Source organism: Gossypium arboreum, chromosome 8 (assembly GCF_025698485.1).
Source record: "Gossypium arboreum isolate Shixiya-1 chromosome 8, ASM2569848v2, whole genome shotgun sequence".
NCBI classification, from domain to species: Eukaryota; Viridiplantae; Streptophyta; class Magnoliopsida; order Malvales; family Malvaceae; genus Gossypium; species Gossypium arboreum.
In genome coordinates, this window is record NC_069077.1 from 43,538,003 (window position 1) to 43,545,158 (window position 7,156).

Here is a 7,156-nt window from a genome sequence, read left to right on the forward strand (position 1 = left end):
ACTAAGATAGGTTATAAAAATTGGATTGTAGTCCTTGCCTACCTCGGTTCTAGTTTTAGTTACCCATGTAAGACATGGATTCTAGGTTTGAAGAGAAATCTTCGAATAAGTGCCCTTCCCCACAATAAACACAGGCTATACACTCAAATTGGTTAGGTGGCTGAGCTGTAACATTGTGAAACCCATCTATAGTAAAATTTTAAGTATTGAGGATATTGAAGATACCTGCGCTGCAAGTGAAGTGAGGGCGTCCACTTCACGTACTCCTACAACTCATCTTGAAGTTGCTCTATTGGTTAGGCAATGGTAATTGTTACTAGTAATTCTCTCAATAATTTCATAAGCTTTATTATAAACTTAGAAATGAAAGCACCATTAGTAGAAGCGCTACTACAACCCTTACGTGAGGATTGAGTCCATTATAGAAAGACTCTAATTGGATGTAATGTGGGATACCATGATGAGGGCATTTTCGTAATAGTTCTTTAAATTTTTCCCACGCCTCATACAAGGACTCATCATTCATCTGTTGAAAAGTAGTGATTTCATTTTGTAACTTAGCATTCTTTCTAGGTGGGAAATATTTCATAAGGAAGAGTTTTACTAACTCTTGCCATGTAGTGATGGAATCTGGTAGCAATGAGTTCAACCGGGCTGGAGCTCTATCCCTTAATGAATATGGGAACAACTTTAATCTTAGTGCATCTTCGGGTACTCCGGCTAACTTGAAGGAATCACTCGCCTTCATAAACAATCTGAAGTGAAGGGGAGGATCTTGATTTGGCATTCCATTGAATTGGCCCACTGTCTGAAGCTTCTGGAACATAACTAACTTAAGCTTGAATTGTTATGCCTCGATCTTGGGTCTCTTAATACCCGGATTAAGCTCATTAAATAGTGGCACTACATACTTTCTTAAGGCTCTATCCCCATCAGCAGAAATAAGGATAAGATTTTGAGCATGATTCGCTCCATTTCTATGGTTTTGGTTTTCAAATTTCATCTCTTCGGTCCTTATTTGATTTGCTTGCCTTCTCTTTTGTAGAAATGTGCTTTTAATTTCAAGATCTTCTGGGAGTAAATCGATAATTCGATCAATACTAGTAAAGATCTAAAACAATAACAGAAAAATATTCAAATTTAAATTAAAAAGAAAAATACACTAAAAATGCAAAATTAACAATTTTACAAATAATGTCTTTTAAAATAGTACCTAGTAGTGGCGCCAAAAACTTGGAACGATGGCAATGTGCGAGTGTACACAATTGTATCAAGTATAAAGTGACAAGAATGTCGAGTTATCGTACCCACTGGAATTGTGCATGAAATATTTATTAAATGCAAGTTTAAGCAATTTGGTGGAGGAAAAATATAATGATTTGCAAGAGGTGATCTAAAAACTAAAAATTAACTACGTATTTAACTAAAAGACAAAGTAAAATTTCAATGCAAGATTTCTAAATAAAGGTTCAAGCAATATGACATAAGTGTGTTAGATTAATTTTATTCCTTAACTTAGAATTATTAAAACTATGTTTATGTTGTTAAGAATAATTTCATGGCAACTTTTTCTTTTGTTAACTAATGCACGTACATATTTACTAAATTAATTAATCTCTTATATATATTTTTACGTCAATTCAAACAATTAATCAATTTTCATAAGCAAGTATAAGATAAAGTGAGATAACAGTATATTCCTACATTGAAACAATTTAATCACGATAATCTTACAAGTTATACAAGGCTAAAGTATTGTTTAATATCATTTCTAATTTAACCCTCAACTACCTTAGAAGATTAAACATCCACCAATTAAATATTGTGTCAATTAATTATAATTTCAATACGACTAATAATTAATTTTGTCGTCACCTTACAATTAAAAGCAAGCATAACATAGACATGATATTATTTAATTGAACAAACTACCAAGGCCTATAACAACACACATGATTTTAACAAATTAAGTGGACATAATGCAATTAATCTAACATGAATGAAATTTAAGTCATTTAAATTAATTTAAGAACATTGACAAAACAAGTATTTATATTAATGATCACAACATAAACTAAAAAAACAAAGATTAAGAGAAGGGAACTAGAAAACAAATCCTGGCGATTTTTCGAAGCCAGACTAGTGCGCTCCTCCTCTTCTCTACTTGTTCTGTCGATCCAATGACTTCGCAAATATTTTATTGCTACTACTCCAAAAGGCGTGCCAGCTCCTTTTCAAGAGGTGAATCGGCAATGTAACACCTCTTACCTTTATTCAACGCTGGAACAAGGTACGAGGCATTGCCGGACTTATTACACGAAGAAACATAAAATTTTGGGTTATAAATTTGCTCCCAAATTAGAACCATTCATATTCAATCACAATGTCCCTATTATGAGCCTACGAGGCCCATAACATGCATTAGAGGTGGTTCGGGACTAAACTGAAAACTTTAGAAATTTTTACAAAACTTAAAAAATTTTTACCCTAAAAAGGGGTCACATGCCCGTGTGGATATGGGACATGCCCGTGTGGGCAGGCAATGTGATCACACCTTCCCGTGTCCCAACCCCATGTAACTCTCTGACTTGTAGCTCAAGAACAAATTGAGATCACACGGCCAAGTCACATGTCCGTGTGCTAGGCCGCGTGGAAAATAAATTTTCATAAAATAGGTGTAGACTTCATACAACCAAGGCACATGCCCGTGTTCGAGGCTGTGCCATCCACATTGCTGAGACACACGCCCGTGTCTCTGCTCGTGTGCTCAATTCTGAGCATTAGTTTCTCAAAACTAAGGTGCAGGGGACACACGGCCTAAACACATGTTCGTGGGTCAAGCCGTGTGTCGTACACAGCCTAGACACACCCCCAGGTGTCTACCCATATGGGAAAAAATGAAGCTATTTACCAAGCCATTTGCCACCCCTTTAATGCACACACCTACACAACATAACATAGCATCAATCCAAGTGTAATAGCCCGATTTTAGCTTAAATTGGAACAGTGGTTTCAGAACCACAAATCTGAGGTCGTAAAATTATTTAATATTATTTTTGATGATTACAGCATGTGAATAGATATGTGTGAAAATTTCGTGAGCTAATTTTATCATTTAATAGCTCAATTTGAGAAAAGGACTAAATCGCATATAATGTAAAGGTTGTATTCTACATGTTTAAAGTGTTTAAATGCTATACGATATTAAATTGAAGGTCTTTATGTGTTAATTATACCCTTATATATGTTGGTGGACATTTCTGGACACTTATTTAAGTGAAATTAAAGATTATTACAAAGGTTAATTTATTAATTCATAAATAACTTAAGTAAAATAATTAAAACAAAAGCATTATCATCTTTATTTTCATCATCCATAATCAAAAATAAAGAAAAGAAAGAAATCTTGAAGCTCATTTAGGGTTCGATTTTTGATGATTTCTATATTTTTGTGATCGTTGCTTTGAGTACTAGCTAGCCGATGCCTCAATTTTTGAAAGTGTTGATGATTTTGGAAGTTTCCATTGATGAATTCATGTGTTCTTGAATTTTTAATGATGGAAAATGTAACGCCCCTTACCCGTGTTCCACATCGAAACAGGGTACGAGGTATTACCTGATCATAATATATATCATTAAACGAAATCGAAATAGAAATATGTCATCCAAATAGATAATGTATCATTATAACATATGTCTTGAACAATATTAGCCAACTTCAATGGCTTATACAAAATAATTTGGTTAAATAATGTAACCAATATTTTTAAACCTAGGCAATTATGACACGTAATAAAATAACGAAGCCCACTATACATGCCATAATTCAAAAGAAATGTTTAGTTCAAATACCCAAAAGTATTGATAGTGTGGCAGATCTTCAACGATCCTTAACTCCTGAGCAATGCCGGACGACACTATAAGAAAAAAGAGAGAAAAGAAAGTAAGCTTATATAGCTTAGTAAGTAAGTATATAAATAATTATTAAAGAATCTAATATTTTTACACATTAACTCAAGTGTATTTACTTTTAATTTCAATATTTACTCCACTTTGATTGAGCTGTCTCTCCTGCGTCATGTTCACTAAATAAATCATAACTCGAGTTAAAAAACTCGAAATTAAAATCCATAAAATTTTCCTGAAACTAGACTCATATAAATTCTTACTGATGTTTTTCTATAATTTTTGGTCCAGCCAATTAGTACAGTTTATTAGTTAAACTTTCCCCTGTTATACAGCTTGATTGATCTGACCTCTGTTTACTACGAGTTGAATTTCTCCCAGTACACAATTCAAATAGCCATGAAACATGTTTCATTTAAAAATATACTCAATAAGGAATCTATACATATAAACTATATATCTTAATTATTTTTTTATAATTTTTAATGATTTATCAAATTTAAAATAGGGGATCACATAGTCAATCTGAACAAGTCACACACAAATATAAATATCTAAAAATATAGAGTTTCTTTGATTTCTCTGTTTATTTTATATGAAAATAGACTCATTTAGCTTTAATTTCATATCTCATTCAGCCTCTAATTAAATTTATACTATTTTTGGTGATTTTTCAAAATCATGTCACTGCTACTGTCCAAAACAGTATTATTGCAAATTCACTCTTTCACACTTTCCTTGTATTAACCTCACTTAGCATACATATCACAATTCATTTTCACCACATTTCATACATCACAAGTATAAGTCCATGATTACAATGCCATCGTAAAATTATCCCGTTGAACAATTCGGATCAATCCTCGATACTTGATGGTTTCAGCACACTGCCCCACTATCATATTTCATATAATTCGGCTCTCTTGTACACATGGTGAACACTTAGTACCACCCATGTGACCTAGCCAATTTATCTCGTAGCTTTCTTGTCTACATGGTGTCCTTCACTTGGAATCACACATGCGACCTAGCTACATTTATCTCTCCCATAGCTCTCTTGTCTACATGGGATACATCCCGTATCACACATGTGACCTAGCTACTACATAGTATCTCGTAGCTTACTTGTACACATGATGCGCACTCAGCACCATACATGTGACCTAGCTACGCTCCATCTATATTATTCAATCTTTCTAAATTTTCAACCGGGATTTCTCTCTCTATTACTTATTTCTATTCCTCCAATAGTCGATTTATGCTTTAAAATTAGCTAAAATACATATAATAGGCTGAAATATAAAAATGTAAATGAAGTTAATGTATTATTTACATACAACTTACCTCAGTGCAAAATATAAAAATTTTGCAATTTAGTCCAAAACCTTTTCCTTCCCCCGTTCGAGATTGATTCCACGCCTTTCTTGATCTATAACAACACATTTAGCTCATTTAACATTCATACTATTTATTTCAATCCAAAAATCACATTATGAAGAAATTACATTTTTGCCCCCTAACTTTTACAAAATTATGATTTTGCCCCTAGGCTCGGAAATTTAATTTCAGCCCTTATTATTATGTTTTATGACATGCTGATCATTTTTCCCTTCTATGACAACATAAAATTCTCACTCTAACACATAGTTATGAACAATAGGTATTTTTACCAATTATGCCGTTTTGCTCGTTTTCACTAAAAATAGCTTAGAAAAGATCGTTCTCCTAACTTCAAACATTCATATTCTACCATCAAACATCAAAATACATGCATATCATTCATGGGTAAAATTTTAAACATAAACCCTAACTCAAAATAATGGTAGAAATAGGAAGACCGAGCTACGAGGATTTCAAAAATGTAAAGAACATTAAAAACGGGGCTTGAATGCACTTACTATTGAGCTTGAAAGCTTGGGAAAAACCCTAGCTATGGAGAACATGTAAGTTTCGGCCAAGCTTGAATGAAGATGAACACATTTTTGTGTTAATTTTCCCATTTTATTTCATTTAATATACAAATGACCAAAATGCCCTTACTACTAAACTTTCTTAAAATTCCATCCATGTCCTAATTTTTGTCCATATAAAGTATAATGGTCTAATTCCATTTAAGGACCTTTACTTAAAACCCCCCATTTCAATCAAGTACTTTATGAACTAGAACACACATTTTTTTACCTATTTCAATTTAATCCTAAATATCAAATTAAACACCCAATCGATAAAATTTCGCAACGAAATTTTCACACAATTATGAAATCATAATATAAACACTAAAACTTAATCAAAATAATTTCTTTCAACCTCGGATTCGTGGTTTCGAAACCACTATTTTGTTTTGGCCCTAAATTGGGCTGTTACAGAAAATGAGTATTTGTTGATAGATTATCATGTTTTGTAAAGTGATTTTTAGTGAAATTGCATAAAAGGGACTAATTTGTGAAAAGTGTAAAATGTGTGGTTAAATGTGTGAAATATTGATAATTTGGGCTGTTATAGAGCCTATAGATATTCAGCTAGCTTGGGTTTAGTTGAAATTGTTGTAAATTGTGTTTTTATGAAATAAGGACTAAATTGAGAAAATGTGAAATTATAGGGGTTAATATGTAAAATATCCCAAATTGTGTGTTTTGGATGAAATTGAATGAATTGAGGAATAAAAAATTTAATTTTGAATTTATATAGATCAAGAACAAAAGAAATTAGATTTAGATCGAGGGAAATTGAAAGTTATCGAATAGTCGATCCAGTTCCTCTTTTCTGACTATGAGGTAAGTTCATATGCAAATAAATGTCTTTAAATTGAATTAAATGTGTTTACTTGTCATGGAAATGTTATAAATGTTGAACGAGCAGTTACGAGCAAGAATCGATGAAGTTACGATATCCGAAAGTCTCATACGAACTTTAGGAATAGTATAGGATACGAATGTCATGATATTACATTACAGAGATGTGATTACATGTAAGACCATGTCTGGGACATTGGCATTGTACTGAGATTACGTGTAAGACCATGTTTGGGACATTGGCATCGTTAATCAATTACTTGTAAGACCCTGTCTAGGAAAGTGGAATTGATATGTGATAACATGTAAGACCATATCTGGGATATGGCATTGTACGAGCTATATGTAATTGCCGCGTATCCTTAACTATTCCGAATGGTTCAACCGGCAAAGTTAAGTCAAGAAAGAATGTGAGGATGATTTAAACGACTCAGTTACGTGTGAGATTCATCCGAGTG

General features: G+C 32.8%; 1 non-coding gene across 1 annotated transcript; it reads left to right on the top strand.

Moving 5' to 3' along the window:
* The first annotated feature begins 452 nt into the window (after positions 1–452).
* Positions 453–558, top strand: LOC128279958 (small nucleolar RNA R71). The gene has a single exon (XR_008270142.1). It is a non-coding gene; the product is annotated as a small nucleolar RNA R71 (small nucleolar RNA).
* Positions 559–7,156: the final 6,598 nt, after the last annotated feature.